General features: G+C 38.0%; 1 protein-coding gene across 9 annotated transcripts in view; it reads right to left on the bottom strand.

Annotated features, from left to right (window-relative positions):
• Positions 1-17,817, bottom strand: part of LRRC4C (leucine rich repeat containing 4C) — a 546,204-nt gene that overhangs the window by 199,803 nt on the left and 328,584 nt on the right. Inside the window, exon 6 of one of the 9 annotated variants that reach the window (XR_010389426.1) lies at positions 5,423-5,507. The exons of the other annotated variants lie outside the window; for them this stretch is intronic. The gene's annotated coding sequence lies outside the window, so the exon portion shown is untranslated. Of the gene's footprint in view, positions 1-5,422; positions 5,508-17,817 lie in introns of those variants that run through there. 9 annotated transcript variants of the gene reach the window in all.

The following is a 17,817-nucleotide window of genomic DNA, read 5'->3' as shown; positions in this document are numbered from 1 at the left end:
TGCAGTGGTGGTACTCCTACAACATAGCTCAGGCCAGCCGTGACAACCCTGGCTGAAGTAATATGGGGCTCCTGGGCCCATGGGCAGTGGGGAGGCCCCAGATGAGGCTGGTCAGGGCTATTAGAGCCTATTTGTGCATTCACAGCCCTGTTATGGATGTTCTTGATCACCTGCTGGTGTGGGTGGGCCACTTATAATCATTTAAATTATAATCATCTGCTTGCTCCTCTGCTGCATCTAGCTGAAGTTGCTCAGTGTATGTCTACTGCTTTGGAGGTGATCTAATGATCTGTAGTAACTACACAGACATTCTGCCAATGTAAAAGAGACAGTCCAGCCTGCACTGCGCTCGCTGGGGCAGCTCTCTGGAGTTTCTTGAAACAGCAGTGAAGGTATTGACATGCCTGTACTTATCCTTACAACTCACAGTACACAATCAGTGCAATATTCAATTACATCCAAAGGTAATTTTTTTAGCAAGTTTTTTTTAATTTGCAACATGAAGCAGCTTTAATCTATAGTTCTAGCTGTGCTAAAATAGCACAGAAAACAAAAGCTTAGGTGAATTCATTAGACATTCATAGGGTTAATGAGAACATGTGAAATAAGATAATTTTTGAGAGATACAAAACCTCAAACTCCAAGGCAGAGATCAACTAGGAAATGAGAGAAGCTAAAAAGTTTATTCCATTATGATTTACTTCTGGGAATGGGCACAATCAGAGATTAGCACACTAGCTTGATCATAGGTTTGATCCAGTGTGAAATCTTGTATTTATTTATTTACGTGCCTTTGCTTACCTATAAGGTATCAGAACAAATTTTGACATAAAAAATAATGTATAGCTCTTCTAATTTTCAACCTTAACCAGAAATTAATTCATCTTATGCATCCACCTACTTCCCTGTATAAGTGTTTATTAAAAGGAAACATTTTATAGAAAACACGGAAGTACAAAAAGTTTCTACCTAAGTTTAGAAATCAAAAAGTACAACAGGGCCTAGGCAATTCTGTGCACACACAAGAAGATTAAGGCAATTAAAGACAAAGCCTGAGCCTTGGAAATAGAAAAAAAAGATTCCTAGTTTCTTGTTGAAAGAAAACCTGAAGCTGGTATTCTGTAGATGAAGATACATTGGGGAACCAGGAAAAATCCCCTTTAGTGGTCTTTACTGCTTATCCAAGGATTTCTCAAAACATTTTGTGAGCCTAATCAGGCCTCACAGTGCTTCCTCTGAAATGAAAGGGCATTTTTATCCTCACTTGACAAATAGGAGAACTGAAATACTGTGAAGTGAAGGCACTTGCTTTTGAAAAACAATTGGCTGAAAATGTTGTATAGTGCTGAGGTTTTTTCTTGGATTTAGGATACCTGGACTCAGATTTCTGCTCAATATAGAAAGCCAAGTCAGAGAGTAAAAGGTTAGTCAAAGTTCCCATATCATGTGTGCAGGTACTAGAGTTTTCACCAGTAAAGTCCTGTGGATACCATCAGTGATTCTACAAATACTGAGTATTGTTTCTATTATGTCAGAACTCTGGCAATTTTTCTTTCTTTCATGCCAAAACCTGAGGTGCACAGATGAGGTATTTTCTTCAGCATACCAACTCTGAGGCTTAAAATAGTAAGCAAATGCTCAGAGTACACCCAGCGAATACCTACAGAATTAAGGTCAAAAGAAAATACAGTTATATTCACCTCTTTCAGACTAACTTTTGTCTGGAAGAGGAGCTGTTCCTCTTGGCATGTAGGAGATCTGGGTCGGTTCTTCTTCCTCCTCCTGCCTTTTCAAAGAAACAAAAGAGCCATCCTTCAGTTTGTAAAAGGAACAACTGATTTCCAGTTTATACTGTTTTCATACTGGCAGGCTTTTATAGTTCCTGTCTCATAGTTACTGTAGTCATAACTATGGTCGGTCTCCAGGTATTGCATATATAAGTACCCTACAGTTCAGATGCCTGACCGGGGGGGCATTCTGAGAGTCAGGGATTTCCCTTTGTGGATGCAGACTTCAGTCTGTTGGTGTCTCTTTTCCTCATTTTTGCGACAGCATTCATAACACCTTTCTAGGTCACAGTGTGAGGAATACATGCTGATATTATTTAGAGAAACTAGGCCATATGGCAAGTCAGGGATTGTATTAGGATTCAGCAAAGCATATGTAGACTCCCAGTCACTAACTTCAACCATTAGCTTACTCTCCCCTCCTCCCATGTACTTCTCTACCTACAAAGCAGAAAGGCCTGAACCAAGGGGGTTGAGACCAGGGAGGTTTAAAGTCCTCAGGCTTAAGCAGCTCCCAGGTAAAGTCTGCCTGTGCCTGGATGTGGCTGCAAAATGTCCTAACAAAGTGGCCTTGATTCTGTGTTAACCTCAGCAACAGCCTGCTTGGTCTGCCTTTTAATCAGCTCCTCAGCTCATTTCACGATCCAGACCATTGCAGAAATACACCTCATATTTTCCTGGCACATCTCCCATAAACGCTAAAGATAGACAGCTACAAAGAACCCGCATTAGATTTTATTGATGTTTCCATACTTGGAGTTAAGCTTTGTCAGAGCCAGCCTCCTAACTACAAGAAACAAAAAGTCTATGTTTTTTGCAAGGCATTTGCACAAAGGGGCCCTTAATGGCCTGCCAGCCTCCTCACTCACTGACAGGCTTATTTGCATAAGTAGAGAAGCAGGAAGTGCAAGGAGACAGATGGATGAATATTAATTAATGTTTGTAATGCTTGGGAAAAAAAAGTAATTTGAAATTTCTAAACCTCACTTCCCAAACAAGCTTGCCTTATTTACATTATCATTTAATGCTAGCAGACAGAATGTACTAAGTGCATAAGGAGCTGCAAGATTTACATTAAGCATTTCTTGAAGGATAAGCCCAAAGGAACACACAGCTAAGTCTACTTCAGTGCCGCTCCTCCAGACACTGGCAGAGGGAAAAAAAGTCACTCCTCACAGGGCAGACAACTGTTAAAACCAGGAAACTATGTTCTTTAAAATTGCTATTAGCTGGAGATGCCAAGCAAAACTCACCAAGAAATAGAACTGTAAAGCTATTATTGAAAGTCAGATTTGATTCCTGCTTAGACACCAAGAGAGCAGCTAAGAATCGTAAAGGTTAGGATGTCAGTGTAAAGTTTTACTCTCCATGGTTTTGTGAAATGCAAACCACATATATCTGTGTTTATGGCAAACAATTACCACTACTGCAAAGCCTCTTCCTGACTGCCAGATTAAGCACAGCACAGCAGCTTTGATGCTCAATGTACTCCATATGTTGTTTCAGAACACAGCTGCTTCAGTATCAGGTACACGCAAACTTTACATCTACTTCAGTTCTGAAAACTACAGTGTGTCCCACTGAACGCAGATAGTACGTTATTGATTGAACGTATAACATTAGGAACATGGCTGCATTCTTTTCTCCACCAAGTCGGTCCGCATGCTGAATGACTGCTACTGACATCCATATAAAGCATCTACTGCGCTACTAAATGCGCTAGATACTGGCACACTAATGTTTTGCTGATATTATTGCAAGCTGGTAAAATTTTTTTGTAAGCCTTCATTAAATACCTACTTATCATACTTCAGTATGAAAAGGGCAGCTTTCACATGATTTGAAGATGATGGCTGAAAAAGGCAGATGAAAGAAGGGCCTTGAAACCAGAATATATTTTTTCACTATTTTCAGGCTTAATTTCCTTTTTAGGTAGGAAGAATGGGGCTTAAAAATGTATAAATGGATAAAAACGTTATGTCACTGATATGCAACAGCATGCTACCTAATTCACACCCAGTAGGAAATCAATGGACCTGTTCACATGTAGATAAGTCTAAAGTTCTATTAATTTTGCCACGAATTTATTCACAGTATTCCTGGTAACAACTCTGAAAAGTCAGGAAAAATGTATTAACAGCTGTAGAAACATTTGCAGACCAGCTTGCACTTAAACAATTTACAATGTGAAAAAAAATGCCTTATGTTAATTAGTATACACTTATGTAGCATCTTTCCTGAAAGAGAGCCCAAAGTATTATTCAAGAATCAATTCATAAGTAGAAGAAAGGCAGCTGGGATAAAATGCACAAGATGTTTCAGAGGCCACATCACACTCTCTGAGCAGAAGTGCTATTGCTTTTAACAGAGGTTGGATCGAGCCTTAAAAAAGGAAAAAAAAAAAACAGAAAGAAAAGCCTACAAAATATTTTCAGGCAGGTGTTAGACAGATACTTAACCTCACAGCAATGAACAGGAAATTTTCAAAGGCACAGTAATCATTTCAGAAATTGGAATTCCATCTGTACGTCATGATTACTGTTCTTGACCAAAAATTACTGGATCAAAGTTATTAGCAATGCCATCTCATTTAACTTTCTTCCTTTCCTTTTCATTATAAATCACACTCCTGTTCGATACACTTTAGGCTGCTATACTTGGATCCAACTAGCCAAAAAACCAAAGGAATAATAATTTAGAAAAGAATTTTATTTCTGAAGCACAACAGTTTTCTTAAATTCCCAAGAAGATCTTAACTGAAGTAGAAAACTTCATCCAGCTTCATCTATGATTTTAGCCAAGAAACAGAGATGAGCCCAAAACTCCTGAACAGCTGCATGACTTCCCCTTCTAGTGCAATAGTTCCTCCCTGTCACACACCTGGGAGGACACATGCAACCGGCACCAGAACTGCACAGCCAGGAAACACAGTCGCTGAGTAAACTCACAAAGTCTGGCTGCAATCTCTTGAAAGTTCATTGAGTTCAAGGTGATTTCATGAAATAGTTTCAATTTCAATCTACAGACATTCCCAACCACAAATGATGATGGTAGTCTAAAAGATGAACCAGCAGAAGCCACTAGTTTTAACAACTGCCCTTCCCTGATTTCTAGACTCATGGTCACTGGTTTACAGCAGTATAAACTTTCAGGGACAAATGATAGTTTAAGAAAAGAGGGATAGATTTTGTAAAGAATTTCTAAAACTGTGCAATTTTAACCTTTAAAACACACAAGGAGGGGCAAGCACTGTACTCATCTAGATAAAATACTAATTTCTTAGATATGATTCCTTGCCTCAAATTCCTTACTGCCCTTTAGCTATCTATAGTATTTTGATACCCATCCTTGCAATTTCATTCACAGATTTTCTGACTGGGAAGTCTTCCCCAGTTTTTGCAGTCTGCCATTTTAACTGTGGTTAACCCTACCCTCAACCATCTCCTTCCCTCCCTTTTCTTTCTTTGCATTCTGTACTGGTCTATCGCCCAGCTCAGCCATCCTTCACTGTTGGATTTTTAGATTCCTACATCAACAGCTCCATGTCTCTTTGCCTTTTTTGGAAGTTTCTCTTACTCCTTAAAACAGTAATTCTCTGCATTTGGGCTGGATAAAGATAGTTTCGCTTACCATTGTTCCATTTAGGCAATGGCTCTTCAGGTGTTGACAGCCTTCAAAGGTTTTTCCTGTCTCCAGTCTACGGAATCTGCTTTTCATCTTCTGAACACCAGAGGGGCAAGAATATGGCAAAATTTTAACAGTGGATTGAACATATTGTCTCAAACAGAATTCATAGATTGTTCACAAATAGATTCCTAATGTATAAGCATATCTCAATACAGAATAAGCATGATAGAGACAAATCATTACCATATTTTTTGTAGTTCTGTTCTATATGCAGAAAAAAGCCACGATAATTAATTTCAGACTTCTGAAAGTTATTGAACTTACTATTAATATAAAGGTTCCATGGCAGGGCTCATTTATAGTTTACTAACTTTCAAGCCCCTGAGAAGATAACAGCTGAGTTACATACCCCACCTAGATGAGCTAGCTGGTGTTATAATGGAATCAAATATCACTCACTCCAGCAGTACTAGCAGAGTCAGGTTTTGATGCGAACTATTTCTTCTAATGATATAAAGAAGACTGCAGTTTTCCATAACAGGCAATAAAACTAGAAAGAATGGTGGAGGGTAAGGTAAGTGTTAGCAAAGGAATAAATTTCAAATTGCGATCCATCACTGGAGTACAAATGCAGCTGGTCTAGTCTCAGGAAGATTATCAGTTGTTTATCTGCCTCAAATGATATAAATCACACATAAAAGAAGGTTTTGCATATGTCTCAAAAGACTCTGCAACCAAATTGATCCTCCAGCAGCTGTAGTGCCTGTGAGTATAAATCACAGGATGCCCAGTGAGGCTGGGATTTGAAATTGAGCTGGGACAGTTCAGAAAAGATCAGTCTAGTTTCCTCTAGGGTGTATTAATCTGCATGAGTAGCATTGACGAGGGGGAGGGAGGAGGAATACAAAAGGATGAAGAATGGAAATAAAACCAAGACAGTGTCACAGAGAAAGAGTTTAACCTCTAATTGCTGAAATTATGGGTTAACCACATAAACCACACAGAAAGGAGCTGCTTTTCCCTCTGTACCCCACTAATAATAAATTCATAAGACGACTTTGTTTAATTGTAATGTTATACTCATTATAATGACAACAGAATCTGAGGCTTTCTTTTAAGCCTTAGATTGCTCACTACGTGATTAACATAGAGTGCTCACTATAGGATTAACACAGAAGCTGGCGAATGTGAACCCATCTTTTCAAGAGGGAGCTGGGAATCAGCACTTCTGGATCATGTTCCACCATCTATCACAAGTGCTGGACAATCACATATGTGCATTTAAAAAACAGGACACAGCAGCTAACTTCGAAAATGTCCAGAATTACCCTATAGCCATATATAATTTAAATATAATGTCTGATATTTCTCAGATTTTTTTGTTGGATAAACACAGGGAAAACTCAAAGATAAGCCAAAAATACATCTTTCCTGATAGGCTTGTGAAGTCAATTTTATTAATGATTAGAAATTATTAGAAGGTCCTCAGTTGAAAGATGCAATAAGAAAACAAATAGTTATTTTGCTTCAAACTCCCTAGAGATGCCAACCCTGCAGCTTCCAGTATTGGCATAACTTTGGGGTGGCTTTTAGAACAGATTGCAGCATTTGCTTTCTCATTATAGAAGCAACCTAAAGAGCCACTGTCATCTAATAAGAGCAGGAAATGTTGAGCCTTTAATTGTTCCACTTTGTTCCAGCCTAGAGGTGCATGCATTCTTGAAGGTAAAATAATAAGTGCCCTACATATAGCCTTTAAGTGCCCTCCAGGCTTAAAAGGTTCTATATGAAAGTATGGGGTTATTTGGCTTGTCTGAAATGAACCAAGACAGACAATGAGATGTCCCATTTAGAAAATGGGACGCTAACAATTGAGAGAGGCCTTGGATCACGCGAGGTCTAATGCTCCCGCTATCACAGCCTTTCATGATTGAAGCACTACTGTTTGATCAGGCATTTTCTTCTAAATGACACCACTGATGACATTAATGAACCAGGAGACATAGTGAGTTCAATTAACATTTTTAACTTTAAAAAGTTATCCTGATTAATGTTAACCAAGACACAAAGTATAACAGGTAACACTAAGGAGTCCGGAATGACTCAATATGTTTAATGGTTGTTTTATTACATTGACTGTGATGTAAAGAAAGATTAGGAAAGTATTTCTTTATGTCCAGTTAATTCGCATTATTGCAAATTTTAGTTACACCTCCATTCCAAAAACTGAATGTTTCAGCCTGGTGTATAACTAAAGGTGATTTGTTAACATTTAAATCATGAACCCTGCCCTCAGACAAAAAAACAGTAAAAAACAAGAAATATGCAATTAGTCAGAGTGATGAAATTATTTCTAGAGGGAGGCTCCAACTGTGATTTCCATATAAGTTCACACAACTGCTGATCCTCTGAAAACAAAGCTAAACTGGGGAATTGTGATGAAATACAGTTATTGTGAAACAGAAGGCTGTAAAAATGTTATCAGTAGGCTTCATGTCACTGGATTTTTCCTTGCCCAGGCATCTCCACAGTAACTCCCTTTCCAAGCCCTTTTCCCTCAATGCAGTTGGATATTTTACATACGACTATTCATGGCAGTTACTGCAGGCTACGATTTCCTCCCCTGGACCTTGTATTTTGTTCAGCAGCTCTTCTATAGACCCTGAAAACCCAGCTGATCGCAGCCCCACATGTGCGGAATACCACCAGGGGGGTCTACGACCTATGGATTCTACTAGTTTCATTCCTTTCTCTCCTCTTTGCCTGATCACAAACTATTGCTCACTAAAAAGTCAGAATACTTCAGTCTTCTCCAAAGGTACACTTTGATATATTATGTACTTAAATTGCTGCCCTTCACTCGATTCCGTGTCATTCACAATCAGCATTACAGTGCTCCTTTGGGGCAAAGGTGCTTTTCCAAATGTCTTTTGGGCAAGAACAATGTAGCATCACATATGGTTTCCATTCATTACTGTGCAACTGCTCTGCTGAAAAATTGAAGGAAAAATTATAAAGTAGATTTTGAAAATGTGCTCAGGGAAGAATATGTGTCTGTATGAAGGGAGAGACGCACATGAATACACTTATGCAAAAACGCTGGTTCACCTTAAACTTTAAAAGGCTGATATATACTTATTATATTAGTTTATTAATATATACTGTAAACCTCTCAGTCCCAACTATATTTAGGAACCAAGCAGCTAGTATTGAGTAAACAATGGTCTGTATTTATCTGAAAAACAAAAAACCCACCCAAAATACCTCATTTAAAGGACTGGAAATACATGTGAATTCTTAAGCAGTTAACAGAGGTGAATGTCCTACCTTCTAAGCTCAACCCAACCAATTGGCACTTCAAAACCACCAATGAAAATACTCACCAATAATGAAAAACTGAAATCAATATTTATTTGTCCAAATACTGTAGCACCTAATCATCTTTAATACCATATGCTACAAAAACGTGAACATCTGGGAAGGCCCAATTCCTTCTGCAGAGCATTAGCAATTTAAGATCGCAATAGAGCAGAATAGGAGGACACATTCATCCATACGCACACACGCATTTGCATATGTAATTTTTACACTTCTATGTATACACACACAAGCTATGTCTTAAGTACACTGGGTAGATCTGTAGGTATTGCTAAGAAAAGCATGCATCCCAGGAAAAGCCAAGTCATCTTATATTCAAACCCTGAGATTATACTGATTCAATGGATCTTTGTTCTACTGCAGGGAAATCCACTTTATCTTTGTTATATTTCAAAATGCTCTCCCATTGTACTTTGAAGATAAAACATAAAGAGAGAATACATTATTTGGTTGCTTCTAAATTTTGAGGATGACCTAAAGGAGAGTTCAAACTAAAAACCAAAAATGATTTTACCTATACTAATTTCAAGACCAGCTCCAAATAATAAAGGTCAGTCACCTGAAATCAGGAAATTCTAGAAAATAATGATTTGTTGTTGTGTGACTGGGGGATGTCTTTTTTTTTTTTTTTTTTTTAATCTATCTATCTACTGTTTTCTGCACTTTAGGGTACATTTCATATATATTTGCAGATTTTTGCTATACAGCCCTAAGTGCTAGATATTTGTTATAAATGGAAGACTCTTAGATTCATTTCTATGACTGTGATGCTACAGAAAACCAATAAATATCACAAGATTTTCAAGACTGTGAGATTTTACAATCTTGCAAAAATATCATACATACAGTATGACTGCCTCAAAGCAACTCAGAGTCCTGAATAGACTAGATTTTGTGCAGCTTTAAATTCCCAAAGTAGAGAAAAACAAGCAAAAGCATATACAAGACCAAAAAATTGTAGTACAGTTGCGAAAGCACTTTGATTCCTATCTTCACCACACTTCCACTTGTAAATGCCACCTAGCACTGCCACCTAATGGTCCATCACATTCCTTACATTTAAATATTTATAAACTTGGTGCTCTTTATATCCTTTACAAAATTTCAGTAAGCTGATTTTTCACATTAAGTGGGACGAAGATGAATGCTCTGCGTATTTTAAGTAAAAAGTTAAATGAAAACAGTGATAGTAGAATCCAAAAGCATTGCAGCCAAACAGATCACCATTCATTCAGACTGAAGCCCTCCCTCCACTCCACCCCACCTACAGAGACATGCAGACTCCTTTCTCTTCTCCAGTAACCCACAGACTAATTCTGATTGCAACATTCTGCTAACACTTCCTTCCTTCATACTCCTACCCCTCCCTCCCTGATTACCATCCTTAGGGTTTCAACGCTAAATTCTCATCTGAAGCTTTTCTGAGCATATTACTTATATTTTAGGTCTCCTGTCCACTTAAGGCTACTTCAGCTGCCTAGGACACCCTCCAGTTGGAGTACAATTTTTACCCCAGGCAATTCTCACTCCTTCCATGACCCTCTCAGAGCCTCTTGGAAATGCTTGTACACCAAACCAGCTGCTGCCTCCTGGATTATAGTATCCTATAAAATCACAGTCTAAGGTGGATTGAGATAGTGTACAGAGTATTTCATCTGTGAAATAGCAATAAACCAATGTTACGTTACTACAGGCACTTTTGGTTGCCAGGTATAGGCTTTATTAAGAGCTTCATAATTTCATATTTGCCCATTAGATGCATCTTTTCCCTCTGAGCAGGAATAATTTTTAGGAGAAAGGAACCTGTAAGGGTAAGAATCTGGTACATGAATCAGATCGGCAACTATAAGCGACTAGATTATGCACTATACAAGCAGGTACAAGCAGCTGCAGCTGTTTATATACGTAAATTCTGCGTAAGAGCCCCATTAGCACAGTTACCATCTCTTCTGTCCACTGGGATGAGTGGGTACTGGGAACACAAAGTGGAGAGAGACATGTTTTGAGAGAACAATAGCTTTGGTGAAGCTTGGCAGTTTTGCAGGGGAGGTTGTTTCTGGTGGCTGAAAGTAAACTTCTGGTGTACCAAAGTGCTGCCCTCCAAGTAGGTCTCTTTAGACTGGGCCTACACAGTTATTATTTTAAATGTACAAATAAAACAGGGGGAGAATGTCCTGGGTCTTCATCCAATTGCCTTTCTCCCGGTGAAGAATTAACACTGTGGAAACTTCCTTCAGCAGGTCATGGGTCTGCATATACTGAGGAGACAATCCTACACTGGGAAAAGAAAGCTTTTTTGACACAATTGACTGCTTCTCAGTGATTTACATGAATCCCTGCTAAGGTGGTCTGGCTATTCCTGTGCTAAATCACTGCCCTAAGACATTCCTGTGAGCTAATTTTTTGCATATGTAGCAGGTTTCTGGCTTCTTTTCGATCTCTTTTAAATGCTTGTTTTCATTTATTTTACAAGGGATCTATTTGGCCTTTGAATACAAGAACATCAATACATATAGTAATGAAATAACCCATAAAGAAGAAAACATGTATCACTAAGAGAACTTAATCCTCACTTCAAAATGTATTTTGTTTTTTAAGGGAGTCCCTGGCTTACAGAAACACAATGCTAAAGTAACATTTATAATCATCTCAATTGTGTCTTGAAGACTTTGGCAAGATTTCATACATCAGAATATATTCACCCAACTTCTCCAGTTAAAAAGTCTTTCAACTATATCTGCACTTGAACTGGAGAAACAGATTTTGCACTATCAGTAAACAAAAGATTTTTTTTAATGAGATGTTGTTGGCCAAAACATCCATGGATTATATCATGGACCAACATGAACCTTCATCATATTTACCTTCTCCCTCTATACACACATACACATGCACACAACTTTCCCTTATGGCAGGCCAGCAGAGACACATACACATTATATACAGGGTCCACACACCCCACCTGCAGTTAGAAAGGAAAACCACACCATTGTGCAGAAGCTGAATTTGCCCATGGTGTGTTCAGTATTCTTGTCCAATACATGTCAAAGTATGCAGTAAGTATGTATCAATACATGCAATATTTCCACATGTATGATGACATACACACAATCCACAGATACATTTAGTATGAAAAGTAAAACATGACAGATACAAAGGCAAAATCAGCAGCTTTAGCTTATTGAACACAAACTTACTTTTTGGAAGAAAAACAATAAGGAGAAGAGTAATTTTTCCTCTTTCTTTTGTCTTGCACAAAAGCTTTACATTGTAGAAAATGCAGGATTGTCCTCTTTTTGAACCTTTATCTGCTAGGACACTGACAAAGAGGCAAATAATAACATTCTTATCTATAGGGCAGTTTTATTCATGGCTTAATAGAAGCTATAAGCCATTGCATTTTGCAGTTTATTAATCAGTAAAATATCTGGATAAAAATATTTGAGGGATATATTTGCAAACTGGGTTCCAAATTCATGAAAAGAATCAGTTAAAAAATTAGTATCCCCAATACAATGAAGTCTTTGTTTCAAAATGTTTAAAATTAGATATCGGTAAAAACATTTTGGTCTTTCCAAAATAAAACTTGATAAAATTCAATTTTATTTTTGTTTTGAAGAAGCATTCCTGATCTAAAAATTATCTGTCAGTGTTTTTAAAGCATCAAATCATCCTGACATAAAACAGTGTTTTTTAGCCTGAGCGAAGTGTATGTTTTGTCTTTTATTTTGCTTTTTTGCTTCTATATTTTTGTTGTTATTTTGTTTCATCAGGCCCTTCTTGAAAACCAAGTCCATTTTTGTTCTTCCTGGAAAGATATGTTTCTTTCTGATTTTCTTCAGTCAAGGCTTCAGAACAACTTGTTACTTGCCTGCTCTTATCTGGCATCACTCTGTGTAGTTAATTCATGTAACTCTTGGTTACTTGGTTAACTTATGGTGGGTTTATGTCACCCTAAGAATAATGGGAGGATCCTACCTGAGGGCTCAGAAAGCGGAACTCCTTTGCTTTCCTTGTCTCATTTTACTGTGCTCACTATCCTAACCTGTGCTTTTCTTTACAGCCTATTAATGTTTTTATGTAAAGAGATGAAAAATCATTTTCCAGGTTTTAAGCAAAGATAAGACTCCTATCTGGCAATGCTCATTAATAAAATACAATGGGAGCCTATATTCAGCGAGGATCTCCATGTCTGCCGCTAATTAACACGTTGGCTATGAATTGCGGCACGGTCTCCCCTTTTACAGGGAGACTTCTCCCTGCAATTACCTCGATAATGCTTACTCTGTCTAGAGATCTGATTTTATCCCTGTTTCCACTGCAGCCTATGTATTTCTATGATTTGTATTTGTGTGTTTTGGGGAAAATGATCTTTTCAACAGGAACATAGGACTGGAAAGACCACCTGGATCACACTGTAAAGTCTCTTCAAGAGCAGATGAATACTCTGAAACAGATGTCCAATTTAGAAGGTACATAGGACTTATAACATATTCTCAAACACCACCAACACCACTGTGAATTTAAGACCCACACTGAGAGACCAAATTCCACAACTATAATGTGCCACAGAAAGAGAAGAGATCAAAGATGATGGTAATATCATACATTCCAAAAGTAGGAATTCCTTAAATACAGTTCCTAGATCATCCTTGGAAATGGATCTATCCCCCTTCCTACATGGAACGAAGAGAAAACAAAACAAAACAAAACAAAATGAAAGAAGATAGCCAATGATCTATACTAACTTGATCTGAGGACATTAAATTTCCTTCTGATCTTAAATGATGAACAACTTAACCCTAAACACCTGAGCAAGTTATACAAACCAGCCACTTAGAATTTAATTCCAGTGCACCTTGCTACCATCTTCTCTCTCTTTGGGTTCTAGCCCTAGTCATTTAAAAACTGAATTCTGCAACTGGAGAAGACAAGGAAGAAGAGAAAAAACTCTCCAGCCTCAGCAAATGACCAAGGAAGCTGTGAAGCTTGGGATTAACACAAACAAAAGTGCAAATTAGGTGCTACCCAGACTCCTTCCAATAGCCTTAGATAGGCTCATACCGCAGATATGAGTATAATCATGTTCACCCTTAACTTCTAATATCCAGGAATTTTTGTGTGTATTTATATAACCCCTTTCATAGGTTTATGACAAGCCTCAGCTTAAAACTGTTTAGATTCCTTGACTCCACTACACTGTTTGAAAAATTATTTTAGAGCCTCACTTCACAGATTATGGGAGACCTCCTTTTCACACCCACTCCAAAATTATTTATGGCCAGTTAATAAATATATATATAGTTTTAAACTTATCCTTTAACCGAAACAATTTTCCCCTCCATGATATTTACTGTTAAAATATATTTATAGAAAATCACTCCATCTCCTCTCAGCTTCAGTTTGACTACGTTAGGCAGGCCATGCTCTTTCATGTCCTTTGAACTGCACCATACAGAAAGATATAATCCTTTACCTCTCTGTTCTCTGAGCATTAAATTTTATTCCTAAAAAAGTATACGATATGTCAAATTACATATTTTGTTGTATACAATGATGCTAATATTTCTCTAGACTAATAATACTTAATGCCTCCTAGAATCTCATTTGTCATTTCCCAGCTGCCGCATGCTGACGGCAGATAGTCATTCTCTAACTGACCACGGCGCTCCGATTTCCACCATCTCTGACTGGTAAGGCCCCAGTCTATTGCTCAGCTCCTAGGGGTCTCTGCATGCCTGACTTTAAGACAGGATTTCAGTCTCAAGCTCTTACTCAGAACAAGAGCACCCCCCAGCCTTCCCTGTGGACTGATTCTGTCCTGATACTGTCCTCTGCCTGCTGATAGCTCTCGCCATCGTGTCCCTCACCCAGCCACAAGTTCACACTCCCTTCCTACCCCTACATCACTTTTGAATGCATAAAGCAGAACTAGTTCCAAGAGGGATCTGTAAGGAAAATAAAGCCACTCTCTCGATTCTGATAATTCTCTTTTCAATATCACCTATTATAATTTTTATTTTAGCTGCTTTCTTATACTCTTTACATTTTTATTGGCAATCCCTAACATTTCTATCCTAAATAAGAATTCCTATGCCTTAGTTAAATTTAAGTACATTAAATATCTGCATTAGCCCTGTCTAAGAAATCATTTATCTTGTTTAAAAAGCTATTAGGTTGGATTTTTGCCTCCAGCTCTGAATCAGAAAAGTTGCAAATTTTACATTATTACCGTTACGTGTCCTTCATTACCTCAATCTTATTAGGACTACTTGTGCACCCAAATATATATTTATATATATATTTTTTAAAGGCCCACTACATCAACAAATACAATCCTTCTGTCATTAAGGTGGAACACAGTATCTGTTTAACAACTTCCAATGAAATATAAACAATTTTGGAGTGCTTCCAAACACTATTTTTAATTGAAATTACTGGTTAGGAAAACACACTTTCTAGCATTAAAAATATTAGAATTATAAACAAACAAAAATAAAATACATAAAACATTGTCTAAACATTATAATGTATTGTTTTTATGTTATAGTGTTTGAAATGAATGTCCTTTCTTGTCCTTTTAAATATTCCAGGGATTTCTTAGGAAGCCATAAAAATATTGTGTATCATTTACAGAATATTAGATAGGTAAAAATTAGAAATTAGAAATGCATGAATCCTTTTCATAACATTTCCAATAAAAATTAAATAAAAAGAATGTGTCTGTGGAAAATGCAGAAACAAAAATAAAATGTCAAAAGCCACAGTTCCTTTCAAAAGCGTTTTGGGGATTAATAACCATTTTCAATGAAAAAATCCTTTGAAAAGCAACAGGCTCTACGAACTATTTAACAGGAACACATCTCGAACTCCTGTGCATTAATCAATCAGCCTGAGCACACGGGAGAATGCCAGGCTACACGAGTTTGACACAGATGATGTCTCTATGAACAAAGTAACTCGATACACCTAATCGAGCAGATGACAACGGGGGACGTGCTGCTCTTTCGTCTGTCAAATGTCCAAACAAGGAACATGTTCCTGTGACATTTGCTGAAGAGTCGTTGTTAGCAAGTTCTTCAGTCAGAAGTACACATGCATAAGAACCAAATTTCCACAACTGTTATATGCATGATCTGAAAATCCTACAGTTAATTTGTGCCAGACTCCCAGTGTGCCTCACATCCTCCCCTCACAAATCAGGTTCACAGTGTATACGTTTTTATTACTCTCAAGAGTCTTCCCAACTGGGCAGTGATGTTTGAATCAAAGTGGGGTGCTGAACACATGCCAAGGAAGGCAGCAAAAGAACTACTTTATCATTTCAGCACTTCAGCCTTCTATTATGATTGCATTGGCACCTTTCCTAAGGTATAAGTGATTTTAATTTGCAACAGTGCTATACAGAAGGTGTGCTGCTATGAACCTTGCATTTTAATGCAAAACATTCTGGATAATTTTCAACTCAGTATATGGAAATTGGTGAAGTTCATGCACTTGGCTGCCTCTAAATCTGAAAATGCCACAGATCCACATGAAGAGTTGAACAATTCAGAAAATGAATGACCGTGCTGTGGACATAAGAAAGTTCTAGTGAGTTAGGGACTTTAGGTGTAAGAGACATGCTTGGATTTGCAGCAAACCTGCAGCTTTTTTATTATTATTATTATTTCTAATTCCCAAAGTCACCTATCACCCAGGGCACAAGAGAAACAGTACAGCACAAACACAAATGTAACATCCTTCCACCTTCTCTTACTCTAATCACAGCGTTTCAGTAGGCCAGGCAGGGAATATCAAGCCATGTGGTCCATGGCTTAACTCTCACTTGGGGGAAACCAGTGTGTTTTAGCTCTGGCTTCCTTTCTTAGGGGGACTAGGAGGGCCTGGCGGGGTAAGGGGAAACCAGCATTTCAGAAGTTCTAATGCAATTGTATGGTTGTAGTCACTCTCGTTTTACAATCCTCTCCTTTCCCTCCTCTCCCTCTGCCCCCACCACACTCCTCTTCACAGACCTTGCCTACCAGACTGGATCAGCTTGGATATGCCACGCTTCATCTGATCATTGCTGGATGTGAGCAATGAAAACAGAGTTAATGTTCCATAGTGAAAGCAGAAGTGACAGTAATGCCCAGGAATGGACTTTTAAACAAAAAACTCACTGGAAAAGCTCAAATGTCAAGTGTAACAGAAGTTTACATTACTTCAGGTTTTTTGACTTCTTGCCCCATCTTTCTTCTCTTTCTATCCATCCATGTATACAGAGTAACATAATTTACAATCTGAATTTAGCATAGCACTTTTAGTGATAATCTGTACAGTGAATCAGCAGGATCCCCAATGTGTGTGAAAACTCCTTGCAGTTGGAGGAAATAATTGTAATTATGTCAAGGCACGTGCTTTGAGGATGGATAGATCATACAACAGTCAAAATTCAATTGAACCTGACATTTGTTAATGCTACTTCTCTGAACTAGAAAGGGGGTAAGATCCAAAATAGTTTTTTAGGCTTTACCTACTCCCTACTGGCAGGAACTTGGTATTTAAAACTCCACCGGATCCCTGCAGCAAAGATCTCCCTCAGTTTCCCCAAACATTTTTCAGGCACTAACCAGCCCCTGCACCTGCCCCAGTGCAACGTGTTTCATTTCAAAAATTCATTTTCAAAATCAGGAAATTCTAAAGACTATGGTGGGTCATAACACAGAAACTATATTTGGAAACAAACATTTTCAGAATAAAGCTAGAAAAAAAACACCAGAATTCCCTATGAGCTGAAATATACCTGCGTACCACACACACCTGTGCAACTTTGGCTAGCTGAGTGAGCTTGCAGACTACAAGCTACAGCAGAATTTAATTCTGTGTTTATAAATGCCTATGACCTATTAGAAATCACGAGCCTGATTTTCAGAGCTACTGAGCACAGCTCTTCCATTTACTTTACCTGGAGGTGTGTGTGCTCTGTCAGCTCTCCCAGATATCAAAACTCAGCAACTTTACATAATTTTAATGGTCAGATTCT

The sequence above is a fragment of the Dromaius novaehollandiae genome, chromosome 5 (assembly GCF_036370855.1).
Source record: "Dromaius novaehollandiae isolate bDroNov1 chromosome 5, bDroNov1.hap1, whole genome shotgun sequence".
NCBI lineage: Eukaryota > Metazoa > Chordata > Aves > Casuariiformes > Dromaiidae > Dromaius > Dromaius novaehollandiae.
This window is presented reverse-complemented; position numbering and strand designations above follow the sequence as displayed.